The 20,605-nt window shown below is 38.1% G+C and overlaps 1 protein-coding gene and 1 pseudogene across 3 annotated transcripts in view; one reads left to right on the forward strand and one right to left on the reverse strand.

Annotated features, from left to right (window-relative positions):
- Positions 1-20,605, forward strand: part of ZNF609 (zinc finger protein 609) — a 211,508-nt gene that overhangs the window by 34,847 nt on the left and 156,056 nt on the right. The gene's annotated exons all lie outside the window — the stretch shown is intronic.
- LOC123480452 (large ribosomal subunit protein P1 pseudogene) lies at positions 17,289-18,090 on the reverse strand (annotated as a pseudogene). The gene has a single exon (XR_011651443.1). The product of XR_011651443.1 is annotated as a large ribosomal subunit protein P1 pseudogene (transcript).

A 20,605-nucleotide genomic window follows, 5' to 3' on the forward strand; every position in this document is an offset into this window, starting at 1 on the left:
TTGAAGGGATTAGAATTCCTGCAGGTAGTATGAACAGTCAGGAGAAGAATGAGGATTGATATACAGTATTTTGCCATGTATAATGTGCATCCATGGTGTTTGTGTGCATTATTCACGGGATTACTATACCTGTGGTATATAATCATTATACCTAAGTATAAAGTGCATTCTTATTTTCTCCTCAAGTATATGGGCAAAAAGTACACATTATACATGGCAAAATGTGGTACTTATTTTTGTGAATTCATCACTATCTGCAGGAAATAAAAAGACAATTCTTAGATGTTTTTTGGAAGTGGTCAGTTTTCAACTTGAAATGTTCATTGAGAGAGTACAATTTAGCCAAACGCCTGAAAAAATACTATAATTGCTTTTTAAATTTGAGACCACTGCTTTCCAGCCCTGGTGGCAAATGCTATTGATAGATTGCGTTTAGATGAGCCAGACCTGGCCATTAAATTCTTTCTTGGCCTCTTTTAATTAATTTATTTACTTTTAAGGTTTTATTGATTTACTTTTGAGAAAGGGGGGAAGGGAGGGAGAAGGAGAAGGAGAGAAACATCAACGTGCAAGAGATATATTGATTGGTGCCTCTCAAACGCTCTGAAGTGGGGACCTAACCTACAACTCAGGCCTGTGCCCTTACTGGGAATCAAACTGGCAACCTTTTGGTTCTCAGGCTGACACTCAATCCACTGAGCCACACTGGCCAGGACACTAGCCTCTTAAAAAAAAAAATTGAAGTATAATTGACATAACATTAGTTTCAGGTATACAGTGCAATGGTTTGATATTTGTATATAGTAAAATGATTACCTCAGTAAGTCTGGTTAATATTTGTCACCATAAATAGTTACAAAAATTTTTTTTCTCATGATAAGAACTTTCAAGATCTACTTTCATAGCTACTTTCAAATATGCAGTACAATATTATTGACTGTTTTATAATGTTGTATATTACATCCCCCTGACTTACTCATTATATAACTGGAAATTTGTACCTTTTGACTGCCTTCACCCAGTTTGCCCATCCTCCACTCCTGACCTCAAGCTACCACCAGTCTATTCTCTATATCCATGAGCTTTGTTTGTTTTAGATTTCACATATAAATGAGACATATGGTATTTTTTTTTCTCTCTGACTGACTTCACTTAGTATAATGCCTTCAAGGATCATCTGTGTTGTTGCAAATGGCAAGATCCCATTCTTTTTTATGGCTGAGTAATATTCCATTGTATGTTCATACCACATTTTCTTTATCCATTCACCTATTAGTAGACATTTAGGTTGTTTCCATATCTTGGTTATTGTGAATAATGCTGTAATAAACATATGTAATTTTGAATTAGTGTTTTTATTTTTTCACATAAATACCCAAAAGTGTTGCTGTATCATTATATTAGTTCTGTCTTTAATTTTTTGAGAAACCTTCATACTGTTTGCTATTGTGGCTATACCAATTTACAATCACACCAGTAGTGCACAAGGGTTTCTTTTTTCTTTATTATCTTCACCCAAAGCTATGTTTATTGATTTGAGAAAGAGAGAAATGGAGGGACGGATAGAGCGAGGGAGAGGAAGGGAGAAGAGGGGCGGAGAGGGAGGGAGGGAGAGAGAGAAACACCAAAACACTAATGTGAGAGAACCATCGATCAGTTGCCTCTTGTACATGCCCTTATGGGAATAGAACTTGCAAGCTAGGTATGTGCCCTGACCAGGGATCGAACTCGCAACCTTTTGGTGTACAGGGCATGCTCCAACCAACTGAGCCACCTGACCAGGGCAAGGGTTTTCTTTTCTTTTACATTCTTACCAACAATTGTTATTTCTTGTTTTTTTGATAATATCCATTCTAACAGGTGTGAGGTAACATCTTATTGTGGTTTTGATTTGCTTTTCCCTAATGATTAGTATGTTGAGCTTCATTTCATGTATGTGTTGGCCACCTGAATGTCTTCTCTTTGCCTCTGTTTTTGTTTAGTCATGGGTTCTCTTTATTATGAAGAGTTTTTTATGAACTGGTACCCAGCTTAGAGTTGATATTTCCTATTGATGTGCTTCTTCAGAAGTTAAGTACCTAGCTCTGCACTGAATCAAACCTTAGTGAAAAGTACAGAAAGTATTGTAGAAAAGAGATGTACCATGTCATCATACTCAAACCAACCAAAGTAGCATGAGGTTAGAGAAATCAACATACAGGCTGAAGAATCTCTTGGTGCTAAGGCTTCTCAACTGGAGGTGCATATCAGAATCACTTCTGGAGCTTTTACAAAGTAAAAGTGCCCTACTGAAGTAAAATCTTTAGGGTAGGGGACACCAAGCATGCAAAAAAAATTTTTTTTTAACTTCAACAGGTGCTTTTAAATTCCTCTTGTTTAAAATCCACTACCGTGCGGAAAGGACTTTAGCTTCACTAAACAGCCTCTGGGAACCCCTGTTACTCCCTTGGCCAGGGGAACTCTAAAAGTTGTCCTTGCTTTTTGCCATTTCCAAATAGAGCTGTATACCGAACTTTAGATATCATGTGATCCTCAAGTATTTTACAGAATGCACAAGATTCTCCTTCAACTCTCCTTTTTCATTGCTCAATCATGTTGGGATCAGTCATTTAGGGATATAGCTATAATGAATCTGACTTCTTATTATCCTTTTAATTAGAAGAATTATTTAATTTCTGATAGTTATAGCCTTTAAGATAGAGCATCCATATTAGTAGTACTAATTAAATTTTTAATTAGTGTTCCAGCATTTTTAAAGCAAATTTGAGCAAAATTCTTATGAGTAGATGCATTTGCCACATATAGGCAAGTTGTGATATTTTTCTATGCAAATTAGAAGGGAGCCAAAGACAGGTTTAGATAATCTAAATTTACTCCTAATTTCTTTTCTCATTGATTTGTGAATATATTTCTGAGTTTATGTTGGGTAATAGGTATTTGTAATTTTCTGGAAATCTGTGATACCCTAAAATAAAATAAGGCAGCTATCCAATAACGACCTTATTCCTGAGCCTGCTTCTGAACACATTCAAATTAAGAAGAAGGAGCATCATCACCTCACAGAAATAGAAGTCCCCTGTTTAAGTTCTTTGCTTTTTTTGTATAAACACTTACTATTTCTTTGAAGTCAAGAGGAGAAATAAATGTTTTTGAATATGAAGTATTTCCTTGCTGGGACTTTAAGTCTCATACCTAAGGAAGAGTAATTTGGATGCTAGTTATTAGAAATGAACACGTACTTGAAAGTGCTGCAAACTTGTAGTTAAAGAGTAGAATATCGGCCCTGGCCAGGGCAGCGAAGTTGGTTAGAGCATCATCCCAATATGCCAAGCTTGCGGGTTCCATCCTTGCTCAGGGCACATACAAGAATCAACCAATAAATGCATAAATAAGTGGAGCAACAAACTGATGTCTCTGTCTCTCTCCCCATTTCTCTCTCTCTCTAAAATCCATAAATTAAAATTGGAATGTTGTATTTTGGCCAAAATTATATAACCTTAAATTCTCATAATAAAAGCTAAAATATTGTTTTTATTATTGGTACTACATAAATCTACACTTTCAACGGATATTTTTAGGTTTTGGAATATTTCAGATACATATTCCACTGAATGGGAGAAAAAATTGTCAAATATAGGGAAGAATCACACAAAGTAACTACACATTTATATATACCATATTAGACTAGATTTCAATTCCATCAGTATGCAGATTCCTAAACATCTGGTAGAGTGTCTGTTTTAGATAAAATATGCCGTAAGGCATTTTTCATTTTGATTGTACATATGTGCTTGGATTGAGACCGGGGGGACTTGAAATTAAAAAAGCTGACTGCTTATTACAATTTCAGAAAGAGGCTGAGAAATGAAAAAAATGAAATTCTTTCATTTTTGTTTGCCTCTGGTATCTCTCCTGTCCTTTCCCATCTCTTACAAGATCAGATACTAAATTTAAAGTCAAGGTATATTGTAAAGCACTTGGTCAGAAAGTACCCTTCACAATTACTTAGGATGATGCCATGTTGGACATTGACATACTGGCTTTGTAAATTCAACACATTTATTTTCTCCAGCATTGAAACAAACCATTATTTCATCAGTTGAGGTCTCATGTAAAAGCTGGCTTGTGTTTAAGGACTGTATTGATGCAACATGCATATTTGTAAATACTGGAATTATTTTAACCCTCGTAAAATGCACATACCATGAGAGGCACATCAGAATGGAAACCGTATCAGTGAACAAGCCAGTTCAAGTCTCCATTCTGTGGCTCCCACCGTAGTTTATACAAAATGTGTAGAGTATCTGTGAGGCTGAAATCATTCAAATTGTTCTTTTCTTTCTTTCTCTCTTTCTTTCTTTCTTTCTTTCTTTCTTTCTTTCTTTCTTTCTTTCTTTCTTTCTTTTTTGCCAACTACATGTAGTTTATGTGATTGTGTTAAATATACATATCCAGTTATTTGTTTGCTGTACAAAGGTATTTTATGACAGTAGAGGAAATCTTGGGGTCCAGATTCTCCCTGTAGTGGAAATTTACAGGTCCATGGATTCAATCCGTCTTAATATAATGTTTATTCTTTTGTAACATTTACTTTTAAATTCTAACTTTCATATTCACTCACAATACCCACAAATTCCTTCTCTTTAGGTTCCTTTGGTCACTAAAGAAATAAGGTTGTTTCTGTATAGTAGCCCCAGGTCTTGCCCTGGAGTTAAATGAGAACTGTCCTAACAGCAAAAAGAAGCACAGAGATAGTCTTGTCTTACAGCATAAATATCCCTGAGCCTAGTCTCCTTCCTAGGTTCCGTGCCTTTTATAATTTCTTTGACCTACTTTTCACTTTCTGTCCTTTTCTCTGACTTTCAGGGAGAATCTAAACCAGTGATTTTCAATCAGCGTGCCACAAGAATTTTTAAAAACATGCAATACCTAGCCCTGGCCGGGCTGTTCAGCACATTGTTGGCACATTGTCCCATATACCTAGGTTATGGGTTCCACCTCTGGTTGGTGCAGTATGGGCGGCAACTAATTGATTGATGTTCCTCTCTCCCTCCCTCTCTTTCATTTATTTATTTTAAGAGTGAAGAGAAGGGAAGGAGAAAGACAAGGAGAGAAACATCAATGTGAGAAACATCAGTCAGTTCTCTCCTATGTGCCCAACCAGGGATGTGCCCTGACCAGAAATCAAACCAGTGTGACCTTTTGGTTTGCTGGACAATGCCCAACCAACTGAGCCATATAGATTAGGGTGATATGTTTCTCTTTCACATCAGTGTTTCTCTCTCTTTCTCTCTCTCTCTCTCAGATGTTTCCCTTTCACATTGATCTTTCTCTTTCTCCCCAACTCCCTCCCTTTCTCTCTCTAAAAAATAAAAATAAACAAAAAAGAGACATGCAGTACCTGACTATTTAGTCAGGGTCACTGACCTCTTTTCCTTTAGATTCTCAAATTAAAAAATAACAACAGCTAACAACAATAGCCATCCGGTGTGAATGAATCAAAATTACACCCTTTTATTTTGTCAGATCAGCAAAATATATATTTTTTGGTGTGCTGCAGAATTTTAGTAATTCGTTTATGTGTGACATGAGAGGAAATGGGTTAAAAATTGGTGATCTAAACCATGTTTTTAAAAAATCCTATTGTTGTTTTAGCCCTGGCTGATGTGGCTCAGTGGATTGAGTGCTGGCCTGTGAACCAAAGGGCCACCAGTTTGATTCCCAGTCAGGGCACATTCCCGGGGTGTGGGCCAGGTTCCCCAGTGTGGGGCATGTGAGAGGCAATCACACATTGATGTTTCTCTCCCTCTCTTTCTCCCTTCCTCCCCCTCTGTCTAAAAATAAATAAATAAAATCTTTTTTTAAAATCCTATTGTTGTTTTAATTGTTTTCTGTTATTTCTGGGACTCACTTCTACATTTATCGGTCCTGCTTTAACCATATGGGATTATATTTACTCATGCTGATTTAGAGAGAATTTTTGTCCTTTTCCCCAGTTGAAAATAAATAACCAGGAAAAAAGTAGTTCTTTTTATATGTTCTACCATGGGCATTTGTTGCAGTCTGGTTACATCAAGAAAAAGACTACTATTTGACAGTGAGGTTTTATCTATTTTGAAATTGCTATTAGCTACTCCTTAGAGATAACATTGCTATGAATAGTATACCTTATTTGAAGACTTGGTGCCAGTGTTATGCTTTTAACTATTCTAAGAGCTAGTGGCAGCTCTTGGACAGAACATTGCAATTGCCTTATAGCACAGGTGGCAAACACAAGGCCCGTGGGCCGAGTCCGGCCCGGCACCTTGTTTCTACCCCGCAGCAGTGCTGAGCTCCTTGTCCCTAGTTAAGGAGTAATTACATTTATACAGTCCTAAAATTGCATTCGGCCCTTGGAAGGCAACTGCAAAGCTGATGTGGCCCCCGGTGAAAATGAGTTTGACACCCCTGCCCTATAGGATAGGAGAGACAGAAGTTTTCATTTGAAGAGCTAAATAAAAATGATTCTGGGTGTAGGCCAATTCAGTGTCACTGAGGAAGAAGAAAAGTTACAGTTTGTCTTTCCCTGGGAAGCAGTTTGGCCAGGCAAAAACTCCCAGAAATGGAAATTCTAAGCTTACTGATTTGGGAAGCTCTGGGTTTTTACCCGCCAGCCTTTGTGAAATGTAGCTTCTTTTCAAAGTAGGGGGAAAGATGGGATAGGGCAAATTTAAAGGCTTAAAATAAGGTCACTTCCCAACCTTCTAATCACCCTCTTAGAATTAAGCAGGTAGGTGACCTCAAATGTCACACACATAGGGAAACATTGACTGTTTACAAGTCAAGTTAGGTTGTTGCTGTTCCTAACTTCTATTGAATTAATGACCTGAAGTGGCATTCAGAGCAAACTCTGGGAAGATAGTTGGAAAATTATGTGAACCCCAATGACATTTTCATATCTGACTAAAATTTTCACATGTTTCCAGTTGTTTTTATTCCCTAGTCACATTTCATCCTCCATTTTATATCGAATAACCAAAAGCAGGAGAAAAGAACCAGGCAAACCGCACTTTAATTTTTCCCATTCCCTTACCCCCATCAAGCTTGGATACTGGTGAAAGCTTGTTGAACTGGGAACAGTGGGGAATGGGTCTCGGATATAAACTTGGATGGTTTATTTTTATTTTTAACAGAAGCACACAAAACTCAGCACTTTCTCTACCTCCTATTTACTTGCTGTTGGCAAGAAAAATAGCAAAAGACTGGTTTATCATCCTGTAGGGATTGTTTTGGCCAGAAATTTAAGATTAGTGAAATTATGGAGTTGATAAACAACAAGAAATGATGTTTTTGGTCTAAGTAATACCTCCCAAAAAACCAACTGTTTTTAAAGGAAACTTAGATTTCAGTATGGTGTATTCAGTTAGTAAAAATTATCTTTTCTTAAATGTTCTTGTATTGATCTTATCCTGGGACTGGTTCCTTATCCTTATAAGCAGAATAAGCATTTATATCTTTTAGAACCATTTCCAAAGTTCATCATGCAGGCTACTGAATAATAAGTACAATGAGGCATACAGTCTGGTAAGAGACAGAATGAAATCAAGTAATCACATGCATATCAGTGTCATCATAAGAAACGTCCAAACCTGTCGAAAATTTTTATGAGTTTATTTGAATCAAACTGATGACAATTGCCAGGAAGCAAAATCTGAATGGATTGAGGAAATGCTCCAGAGAATGGCCATTTTACACCTTATTTTATACATTACAATCAAAGGAGGATGTATAAGGAGGATTGTGTGAAATCCATTGGTGATAGATTAGGGAGGCAGGAGAAAGCAAAATGGATCAAAGCAAATCTCATCTCTGAGATTGTATAAAAATAAGCAAAGAGACAAATACTTTTTTTATATTGGTGGGTACAGGATGGTTAACAGTTAACATTAATAGCACATAGAGATGGTATGCTGCAGAACAAGATAACAATGAGGAGTTGTGTGTTCTGGTGGGAGATTGTGCCTTGAGGGGTCTGTAAAAAGGGGGTTGCTCTGATGTGCAAAAAGAAATAATAGACAGGCTCAGTTAAGGTAAAGATTGACGTTTGTTGAGAAGGATACCAAGGATACTGACCTAGCCCTGGCCTGGTGGCTCAGTTGGTTGGAGCAATATCCCATACACCAAAAGGTTGTGGGTTCAATTCCTGGTCAGGGGACATCCCTAGGTTGCAGGTTCAATCCCCAGGTATGGGAGGCAACAAATCAATTTCTCTTTCTCTCTCTCAAATCAATAAATATATCCTAGGGTGAGGATTTAAAAAAGAAAGAAAGATATCAGCTTAGGACAAGACTACCTGCCATGACTTGCTTTTAGTTTAGAAGTTTTAATTTCAGACCATCCTACATGGTTACTTTCAGTCTCTGAGTTTGTGAGGCTGCCATGCAGGCCTCCCCTGAACTTGTCAGGGTTAGAATGTGGCCCCTTTTTTGTTTACATCAGGATGGGGGTCAGAAAAAATATCCAGGAAGAAGTTTGAGTAAATATCTGAAGGACGAACAGTAGTTAATTTGAAGGAGTTAAATGAATTAACAACCAAGTGTAAATGAAATGTCCCTTAAGGTCTGGAGGTCATGAGAGAGAACTGGAAATAGAGAAATGTAGGAGTTTCCAATGTGAACAAACACATGGTAATTGATGTCGCAGAAGTGGGTGAACTTCCCTGGGGAAAATGTGTCTTTTGAATGAGATGAAAAGAAGGGGGCCCAGGACTGGTTCCTGAGGAATACCAAGACAGTAGCCAACTTCGATGGCATATTAGGAAGTTCTTCCCTGTGCAGTGGAGAGCGTACAAAACTACAAGTGGGAACACATGTCACAAAAAACATTTAAAATTCTCTGAAAGGGGTTAAAGAGCTTGTTTGGTTCTAAAGTTAGATTTGGTTTACTGTATTGAGTCATGCTTTAGGGAAAGAAAAGGTTTTTTTCCTATGTTACCTATGAGCAGTGAAAGTGATCTCTGCTTTTATTGCAAACACTTCCTGTTTTTTCTCCTTTTCACTATCTCTTCCAAGACATTCTCAACTTCCATAATGGGATTGAAATGAAAGCATAGACTTTGATTAGACCTGAGTTTGAATCTCAGCACTGCAACTTCATTGATGTGGAATCTTGCAAATTACCTACCTTTCTGAAGCTCATTTTCCTTAAAGTTTGGATGGATGAAAAAATACACTGTAAATACCTAGTATATGGTGGTCTAGTAGTTGTAGGCCAGCAACAAATGTTTGTTCTGGTTTTTTTTCTCTTCTTTGCAGCTTCTCCAGTTTTTCAAGGTAGGTGAGTTTTTTCATCTGTGATCATTTGAGGCTTTCTGTGTCCCACCTCCTCATGGCATTGTGTAACAACAGCTTTTCTGCTGGAGCAAGAGAGTTTTACATTTTAGTAGTAGAAGTCCCTTCTGGGGAGGAAGTACAAGGAGGATTTCTGGGTTGTTATAATCCAGCACCATTAGTGTTTGGAGCTAGGTAATTCTTTGTGGTGGGGGCAGTCCTGTGTATTGTAGGATGTTTAGCATCGTCCTTGCTTTTACCCATTTGATGCCAGTAGAATTCTCCCCAAGTTAAGACAACCAAAAATGCCTCCGGACATTACCACATGTCTCCAAAAGGGCAAATCTCTGTTTAAGAACTGTTTGCAAGAAAAAAACCAAACTTTTTTGATATGGATGGTACTTACATGGCTGTGTATATGTATGAAAATGCAGTGAGTTGTGCATATATGATATATGCAGTTTTCTGTTGTGAATGTTATGTTTCCACAAAAAGGTTTTTTTTCATCTTCACCCAAGGGTATGTTTATTGATTTTAGGGGGAGAGAGAGGAACGTTGATTAGTTGCCTCCAGTACATGCCCCAACCGGGGATTGAACCCATATCCTAGATATGTACTCTGATCAGGAATCGAACCCACAACCTTTTGGTGTACTGGACGACGTTCCAACAAACCGAGCCACTTGGCCAGGGCTCCACAAAAAATTTTAAAAACAAATTTTTTTTTCACCTAATACATTAGAGAACCAGGCTCTAACCTATAACTATGTCTAAGTATGTGTAGGTTTTCATTCTTCTCAGTCCCTACAAGGTACGGTAGAATTAAGGGAAGGAAGGAGACCTAGGTAGATTGGAAAGGCAGCAAAAAATAGTCTGAAAATCTGGCTTCCAAATGTCTCTTTTTCAACTTCTAGCCGGTAGGGTGTGGAATTCAACCTAGGAGAATTTCTGTTACAAAATTTCAGAAATAAACTCTTGAGCACATGACAGTTTAACTATCAGCAAAACAGGTATCTTCCTCTCCACTCTGTTATACTGTGAAAGCAAAGGAGAGAATTATCTGATTTCGACCCTTTTCTTATGACCCCTTTCTTGATAGCCATTGAAGTGACTCCTGAAAGTGTTTGTTTTTACCTTAACATAAAATCTTTCAGTCTTTCTCTACTTTGTGTGGGTGGGTAGAATGTCCTTTCACGTTGGATGATATTGCCTGCTCCCAAGAATATAGTTCCCAGAAAAGTCCTTGAGTAGGAAGCAGGAGGTTAAGTAACCCACCACAGTGTCTTGAGAGGAGTCCAAGAAAAGATCCCATTTTGAAGTTTGAAAGCTCCTGTAAAGAGAGGCAAGCCTCGGGCCAAGCAGCCTTTGAGGTGGTAACCAGCTCGTAAACAAGAACTGGCATGTGCCCGCAGTGCCTCTCATTCTGGCTCAAGAGTTGGCTGAGGGGAGAAATGTGTGGAAGGCTCTGTAAGTGGAAGGACTGTTGTTGGCTTTGGGTGTAGTGTGGCTGGAAGTAGAGCAGGAAGGGAGCTTGGACCTGGTCTCTGGGATCTCGGCCGTGGGCTAAGATGAAGGGTTTTGCCCCCCCCTCTTATATCCTCCACCCCCACCTAGACTTTTTCTTGTTTTGTTTTTGTTTTTTTCCTTTTCCTATCTTCAAGGTACAGGAAATGGTTGGATATGTAGTGTTTTACAACTCTTGTAGGGCAGCCTATTACTATTCTGATCTGCCAAGACTTGAAAGCCAGAGGGATTTAACTAGGTGGAATCAAGGCTTATAACTTTTATGAAAGTGCCCTAAGCAAGGTACCCTCAGTTTATTGGGAGTGTTTAAGTTTTACTACAATCCCATCATCGCCAACGTGGTTTTTTAAGTGTAGGTAGACAGCCAGGTGGCTAAACCAAGAAGACCAGTAAGACTTGAAATTGGCAGCAGAGTGAGCCATCTGAGGACATAAGGAGAGGGCACTGGTATGGGAAAGAGGTGCAACTGTGGCTCTGAACCCCTGTCCTCTCATTATTCTGTACTGGCCCTGGCAGCTGCCAAAGCTTGCTCAATAGAGTTGTGGGCAGGGGATTATTTCTTAATGCCTGCATGGGAGTACCAAACTTCAGCTGTGTTATCTAGGCTCTGAGCTTCTGGCACTTGCTGAGGCATCTGGTGACTCTGGACAAAAGCCTATTTTGTCAGAGAGAAGATTGGGGCAAAGTACAACCATTGTTATCTCTGATGCCCTTGGAGCAAACTTTCTGCTTGGCAAATGGAAATGTCTTGACCTTGTGAATTACACAGCTGGTTTACTTGGTCTTATGTTTTTTGAGATTATTGTCTACTAATGAAGTTTCAGCATTCAGGTTGAATTCAGTTGTTGAAACCTACTATTAATGCTTTTTAAAAACTGTTTTAAATATCATAAAAGTGCCCTGGCTGATGTGGCTCAGTGGATTGAGTGCCGGCCTAGGAACCAAAGGGTCGCTGGTTCATTCCCAGTCAGGGCACACCCCTGGGTTGCGGGCCAGGTCCCCAGTGGGGGACACAAAAGAGGCAACCACACATTGATGTTTCTCTCCCTCTCTTTTCTCCCTCCCTTCTCCTCTCTCTCAAAATAAATAAAGAAATAAATCTTTTTTAAAAATCATAAAAGTATTAAGTGCTTTATTATGAAGAATTTGGAAAATGCAGATAGGTAAAAGAAACAATAGAAAAATCATATTAATTCTACCATATTCATTTTCTTAACAGAAGACTTTCTTTAATGTTGTGAAACTGGCTAAGATTATTGGTTCAGGACTGGTTTGTGCATGATCATGAATCTCAACCCTGTTCCCTTAAACATCTTTAATTTTTCCATTTGAGAACTGACCTGATCTGGCCCTGCTTGTCTAGTTAGATTTTACTACATTTGATGAAATCTCACCTTGGAGTATGAAACTCTGTCTTCTATATTTAAGTTTTTGTAACATGTCTTAAGATAAGTTTTTTTTTTAATAAAAAATTTATTTATTTATTTTCAGGCAGAGGGGAAAGACAGAAGAAGGAGGTAGAGAGAAACATCAATGTGTGGTTACCTCTCATATGCCCCCTACTGGGGGGTCTGGGCTGCAACCCAGGCACATGCCTCCCTGACTGGGAATCGAACCAGTGACCCTTTGGTTCTCAGGCCAGCGCTCAATCCACTGAGCCACACTAACCAGGGCTTGAGCCAAGTTTTTATCTTCATTTGTGATTGTCTTTAGATGTCTGGGTGTTTTTGTTTTTGTTTTTAATTAGTGGTGATAAATAAATGTGTGTGTGGGGGGTGGTTTTATTACTTTTAAAGGCTAAATGTTGACCTGCTTTAGTATTTTTGGAAAGAGGTATCTGTGGTGTCAGTTAACATAACATTTTGCTTTGGTTGAAAGTCTTAGGAGATTTCTTGTAGAAGAAGAAAAGGACTGTCTTTCATGGAATCCTGAGACAGACTGAGCCACGGGGACTTCTTCTTTTCCCTTAGGGTAACATTTTAGTTAAGGCAATTGCTCAGAAACAAATCTCCTTTTTCAGTATAATTTTCTACTGGGTTTATATTAACTAGTCTGGAACTTTGGCTTATTAGATGGTTAGATTTTCATTTAACACCTAGAGGTTTGTAGTAAAGAAAATAGAAATCTTGGCCTACTAGAGAAATGTATTTTGGATTTATTTATTGTTCCTCCCTAATGTTAAAAATTGTCAGAGACTACAAGAGACTGGTGTCTGAAAGCACTCTGGTATTGGCAATGTCAGGGGTAGCTATTCCCCCAAAGAAACCTTTATTAACACTGTAAACCCTTACAATCTTTTGACAGGAAAGAAATGGGATGAGGTGCTAGCTGGGTATATTTTAATTTATATTCTCTGAAAGTATGCATTCTATACTGATAGGTTATTTTGTAGATTATCTTTTCATTTAACGTGGACTCTCCATATAATAGGGGAGGAGTAGTTTCCAGTCAAAATAATTACTCTAGCAGTTCTGAGACTAATCTTCAGAACTATTGTCAGCACTAGGGTTTGAAGACTTCAAATCAAGATTGACTACTTAATAGTAGGATTTGACTAAGAGACTGACTTAAGAATTTAAGTAAGTCTGGGAAAATCTTTCATGTGATTAAGTTTCCTGTGAATGGAAGGTTAAGAAATGATGTCTGGTAGCCTAAGTTGTGGGTAGAATTTCCGCTTTTTGCTTGTTTATAAGATACCTTTAATGTTCTGTCTTCTTTTATTTATTGTCAAAAAGTAGAAAATAATCTATTTCCAGAACTCATGAAGCAGTGGTACTAAGTTGGAGAATTTGAGGGGAAGAGGTGAGCTAGCAGGTTATATATGGGGATTTTTTTTTTACCTCATACAAGTTTTTAACAATTGAGATACTCACATTTCCTTTTTTAAGTGTGTAATTCAGTGGTTTTATAGTATATTTACAAAATTGTGCCACCATCACCATTATTTAATTCCAGAATATTTTCATCACCCCCAAAAGAAGCCTGTAGACTCATTAGCATTCTCTCTGTCTGTCTGTCTGTCTCTCTCACACACACCACACACACACACACACACACACACACACACTCATCCACACATGCGCAGCACCTCCTGGTCAGCCAACACTTATTATTATCCATTTTTTGATAATAACCATCCTGGTGAATTTAAAAGGTATATCTCATTGTGATTTTGATTTTCATTTCCTAATGACTAATGATTCTGAGCATCTTTTCATGTGCTTATTGGCCACTTTCTTCTTTGGAGACATGTCTATTTAAATTCTTGGCCTATATTTTAATTGGGTTGTCTTTTTATTGTTGAGTAGTAGTTGTAAGAGTCTACATATTCCGGACACTACTCTCTGAAGAGATACATGATTGGCAGATATTTTCTCCCATTTGTATGGATTGTCTTTTCACTTTCTTGATAGTGTCAGTTTGAAGCACAATAGTTTTAAATTTTGATGAAACCTAATTTATTTTTCCTTTAGTTCCTGTGCTTTTGGTGTCATATCTTCAAAAAATTGCCTAATCCAAGGTCATAAAGATTTACATCTATGCTTTCTTCTAAGAGTTTTATGGTTTTAGTGCTTACATTTAGACTTTGATCAATTTTGAGTTAATTTTTGTTCATAGTATGAGGTAGGGATCCATTTATTCTTTTACTTGTAGATAAATACCCAGTTTCCCCAGCACCACTTGTTGAAAGACTGTTTTTTCACCATTGGATTGTCTTGACATCCTTGTAGAAAATCAGTTGACTATATATAAATAAACAAGTTTTTATCTGGCCTCTCCATTATGTTCCACTGATCTACGTGTCTGGCCTTATGACAGTATTATTGTCTTGATTATTATAGCTTTGTGACAAGTGTTAAAATCAGGAATTGTGAGTTTTCCAACATTGTTTCTCTTTTCAAGATGAGTTTGGCTATTCTGAGTCCTTTGAATTTCCATGTGAATTTTAGGATAAGCTTGTCAATTTCTAAAAAAAAAAAAACCTAGCTAGGATTTTGATAGAGATTGTTGAATCTGTTACACAATTTGGAGAGTATTGCAATTTTAACAGTTTTAACTTTTTCAATTCATGTATGTACATGGGTTCTCTTTCCATTTATATAAGTCTTTAATTTCTTTCAATGACATTTTGTAGATTTCAGAGTACAAGGTTTGCACTTCTTTTGTTAAATTCATTCTTAAGCATTTTATTCTTTTAGATCTTATTGTAAGTGGAATGTTTTCCTATTTTCATATTTGGGTTATTTATTGCTATGTATAAGCCACAGGTGACACTGGCCAAATCCGGCCTTCCACCTTGTTTTGTCCATACCAAACAGATAAAACAAGAGTATGTTCTACCTGGCTTTAGTGCTGACCTCTCGCTTAACTGTTAAGGAGTAGTTACATTTATACGGTCCTAAAATTACATTCAGTCCTTTGAAGGCAACCGCAAGCCTGATGTGGATCCTGGGAATATGAGTTTGACACCCCTCGTGTAGACATATAATTGATTTGTATTTATTGATCTTTATCTTGCATCTTGCTGAACTTGTTTATAAGCTCTAATAGTTTTTTTTGTTTATTCTTTAGGATTTTCTATATACAGGATCATGTCATCTGCCAATAGAGATACTTCTACTTCCTTTCCAATATAGATGTCTTTTTTTCTTTTTCTTGCCCAATTGTCTTCAGTACAGTGTTGAGTAGAAGTAGCAAGAGCAGACATCCTTGGCTTATTCCTGATTTTAGGGGAAATTTTTCATTCTTTTACTATTAAGCATGAGATTAACTGTTTTTTTTCCCCCAGAGATGCCCTTTATTATATGGAGTTTGAAGGAATATTTCCACTCTTGTTTGAGATTTAAGAGTATCTTAACTATTTTTCATAACAATGTAGTCCCTGTGTGTATGTGTGTTGGGGAAATGGGGTTGGAAAAAAACCTGTGGAATGTAAAGCATACAAGATTGAAAGCACCTGGATATTAGTGTTTACCACTTAAACTCTGTAACTTTGGCATTCTGTTTTATTCTCTGTGCCTCCTTCATTCGTGTTTTCTGTTCATCAGATACTTACTGAACATTCAATTTGCTAGATATGTATTTGAAGATAGAAGAGTAAAGACACTGAGGTCTTTGTCCTCAGATATCAGTTTACACTCTATACTAACAACCTCATTTTTTTTAATCTGTGAAGCTGGAGGCATTGGACATACAGGGTCTGGCACAAATAACACCCCTTATTTATTACAAAATCTTTCATTACAGAATCATAAGCATGTAATTCTGTAACATAATAATATCACAGCCAAGCACACCATATGACATTTTAGGTGAAATGTTCAAATTAAAACTATAAATTATTATAACCATATTATTATTACCCTACCAACCACACTCAAGCAGGTGTTACTTCTGCCAGACCCTGCATTTTGATTTGTGGGCCTGTGTTAAGGCATTGCTTATTTTCAGAGTGCCGTGTGGTGTCAGTGTTAAGGCGGGCCTTATTATATAGATATCGCGAGTGCTACCTAGGTGTCAACCTCTTATACTTTCATTTTTGAACCTACTGTAGTCATAGCAGTGACTCCTAAATCTTCATCCTCTACTCTGACCTCTTCCCTAAGTTTGACCATGATTTCCAGCTGCCTAACAGATTTCATTGCTTGATCGTCCCAAATATAGTTCATCTTCACAATGTCCACAACAAAATTATGATTTATTTCTAAAGCCCACCTCCTCCATGCTTTCTCACTTTTAGTGGGAATTTTTCTTTCATTTGCACAAACCAGAAACTTCTGTGTTGAAGGTGTCATTCTTGACACCTTTTCCTCACTGCTCACATTTAGTGTATCTCAAAGGCCCTTTGAGAGACTATCTCCTAAATTATCCCTTGTTACCTCTCCCCTTCTCTATACTTGTTCAGACACTCATCATTATTTACTGGGACCAAACTCTACTTTCACCCCCTTTCTTTCCCACTTGGTACATTAATTGTCATTCAGGATCCAGCTTACATGTCACTTCTTCTTTATTGGATATTCTTTTATTTTTTTTTAAGATTTTATTTATTTTTAGAGAAAGGGAGGGAGAAAGAGAGGGAGAGAAACATTAATGTGTGGTTGCCTCTCACACATGACCTTTACATGTGACCTGGCCCTCAACCCAGGCATATGCCCTAACTGGGAAATGAACCAGTGACCCTTTGGTTTGCAGGCTAGTGCTCAATCCACTGAGCCACACCAGCCAGGGCTCTTCATTGCATATTCTTGATAGCCAACTCCTCAGACTTCCAAGTAAAATTAAACATCTTTCTACAGTCATGCGCAGCTTAATGACAGGGATACGTTGGGAGAATTACGTTGTAGGCAATTTTGCCATTGTGCAAACATCACAGACTATACTTTCTCAAACCTAGGTGGTATAGCCTGTTACACACCCAGGCTGTATGGTATAGCCTAGCTCCTAGGCTACAAGCCTGTACATCATGTTAATGTACCAAACTGCATGAGATTAAATCAAGCACAAGAGAAAATGATGCGATCACGAGACACAGTAAACACAAGTTCTAAAGCTGCTGCTAGTATAACACGGCATACTTTAAAGCAAAAATTTTTTTTATAAGTAGAAAGATTCCACTCTAAACTAATGACCTAAGAGTATATGTCATGACATAGTATAGTATAGTGTGTATAGTATCATATAAACTAATAATGTTGTTATCACCAACTATAATACTATACATAATTTTTTTTTAGCAGTAAAGCTCAGATTTTTATTGACTGTGTTACAAATGAGGTTTAGTCAAATAGTCCAAAGCCCATGTTATCATCAGACCCCTCAGATTCTTCCTTCTTTGCTTCCACTTTCTTTTCCTCAGCTGGGGCAGCAGCAGTTGAGGGGGCAGGACCTCCTGCTGAGGCCGCACTAGCTGCTGGAGCAGGTCCACCAGCCCCTACATTGCAGATGAGGCTCCCAATGTTGACATTGGCCAGAGCCTTTGCAAACAAGCCTGGCCAGAAAGGTTCAACATTTACCCCAGCTGCTTTAATGAGGGCATTGATCTTATCCTCCGTCACTGTCATCTCATCCTCGTGCAGGATAAGGGCTGAGTAGATGCAGGCAAGCTCCTTGGAGACAGAGGCCATGGTGTAGGCGAAGGCTGGGCCAGCGCTGCCGGGAGTGGTGCTAGTTGCAGGATGAAATGAGGGCCTCACCCCAATGTGGCCTTAGCTTCCTCAGAAGGACCGAGCACCTTAGCGGCAGCTGGGGAAAGGGGAATACTATACATAATTGTATGTGCATAGTAGGTTTGTTACATCAACATCACCACAAACACATAAGTAATGTGCTACACTTTATGATGACTGTGACATCATTAGCAATAGAAAATGTTCAGCTCCATTATAATCTTATGAGACCACTGTTATATATGTAGTCTGTCATCAACTGAAACATCATTCTGCAGCATTTGTATTAATGTTATGGAAGTATTGAATATCATAGTTATTAATAGTGTAAGTTGTAGAATCATACAGACTTGAGTTAGAATCCTAGCTCTTAATAGCTGTATGACCTTAAGCATAAAGCTAATAACCACTTCATGGAAGAAGTGAAGATTAAGTGCAGTTATGAAGGTGATTATTATAGTAATATGGCCACAATATATTGAACATTTATTATTTGTTAAGCACTGAGCTAAGTGTAATACTTGGTACATGTTGCTCATGTAAAACAGCTCAGTGCCAAATAGATAGCAGACATTCAGTAAAGTGAAGCTAGTTATTTTGTTGTTGTCTTCATCTGGACTGACCATCTTAATGGCAAGAACTATGCCTTATTTTTGTGATTGACAATGTGGTAGTTCATCAACAAACAGTTGCTGAGTTTGAGTTTATTTAGTGTGATTTGAGACATGCTAGGAGTTCTTCAAGATAATATTCCCTGCTAACTTGACTTCAGTTCCTTTGGGATTTGAAAGTTTTGAGTTTTCTATTCAAGCACACATACCCCTGGAGAGAGATAACCACTTGCGTTATTATCAACAACTACCCTATGGGAATTAGTTGTTTACCACTTGCTTTCGAATCCGAGAAAGACCTTGCAAGGTAAGACTGAGCTAGAAAAAGAAGGGAGAGGGAGAGACCAGAGTACACAGTGTCACAAGGAACAAAATTGCTATTTTCCATTTGCCTCAGAATTACTTTTTTAAATTTGTAATGGACATACACTACCTAATACACATGGTCAACATTTGGTAGTCTTGGCTCCATTGTTGCTCCATAAGGTTAGATCCTGTAAAATTGAGTCATTTCTGTTACTTGGAAGTCTGAATTAGTTAGGTTATTTAGTACGTTGTGGTATTATGGGCATGACTGCAGACTCATTCCTTGTATAGGCAGTTAATAGCTATATATATTGAGTCTGAGAGAATATTTTAGACCTGGTCTCTAATTTTGGCCAGCTGTCTTACAAATGAATGTCAGCTACCACTACCCTGTGAACTGCCGAGAGGATTGTGGAACACAAGATGAGATGCTAAGCCGGAAAGCACTGAAAAGGCTACACAAGTGCAAAGTGGATTATTCCAAACTTTAATACATGACTGTGGAAAACTCACTTAACTTCCTGGACCTCAGTTTCCTTATCTCTGAAAAAATTATTGCCAAGGCCCTGTCAGTTCTAAAATTCTGAGACTTTATTCTGTCACTCCTTCTTACTGGTGTCTCTTGCTTTTACCCAGTCTCAACACACCAGCCATAGTTACTCTTTAGAACTTGTCAAATCACTATTACTCCCTTCCTCAGAACCCGCCATTGGCCCTTCATTTCATTCAGAGAGAAAGCCATTGGTCTCTAAGTTCCTACATGATCTGTACTTCTCCCTGCCATACTTCTGTGGCCTCATCTCTTAGTTTTCTGCTCTCTCAATCCTCTCCAGCCTTACTGGACTCTGCTGTTCCTTGATCATCTCAGCCATACTCCCCTTCCTTTAGGGGTTATATAGCGAAGATTCCCGCTTCCAGCCTTCTCTTTTTACAGACAGCATCATCAACTCTCACATCTCCAACTTTTTACTCAGAACACTCTATTTTGAATTTGCAACTGCCTCCGTACTCTTTCCCCCCACTCCTTTACCCTGTCCCATTATTATTATTATTATTATTATTATTATTAAGTTGAGAGAGAGAGAAAGAAACATCAATCCATTGCTCCACTCATTCGTGTATTGATTGGCCGACTCCCACGTGTGCCCCAATCAGGGATCAGACCCACAACCCTGGGGTATCGGTACAATGCTCCAGTCAACTGAGCTACCTGGCCAGGGACCCATTATTTTTTTTTTAAGTACTAATCTTCTTATTTACTAAGTATGTGCTTAATAATTATGTTTATAATTTATTGTCTGACTCTATCTGCTAGAATGTAAGCTCTACCAGGGAAAAGGTTTCCTGGTTTGTTTTGATTTGTTCACCCTTGTTTTCCAAGCACCTTTAATAGTATCTGGACTATTAAATATTTGTTAAACATATGGATGGGCAGTTTGGTGAATACTAACCTCATTTTTAGCTGATATGAGCCACAGTTGACTTATTTATGAAATGCTGGGGGTTTTTTTTTAATTTTTTTTTAGAGAGAGGGGAAGGGAGGGATAAAGACAGGAAGAGAAACATCAATGTGTGGTTGTCTTTCACACGCCTCCTACTGAGGAATCTGGCCTGTAACCCAGGCATGTGCCCCGACTGGGAATCAAACCGGCAACCCTTTGGTTTACAAGCCTGCGCTCAATCCACAG

Source organism: Desmodus rotundus, chromosome 7 (genome assembly GCF_022682495.2).
Source record: "Desmodus rotundus isolate HL8 chromosome 7, HLdesRot8A.1, whole genome shotgun sequence".
NCBI lineage: Eukaryota > Metazoa > Chordata > Mammalia > Chiroptera > Phyllostomidae > Desmodus > Desmodus rotundus.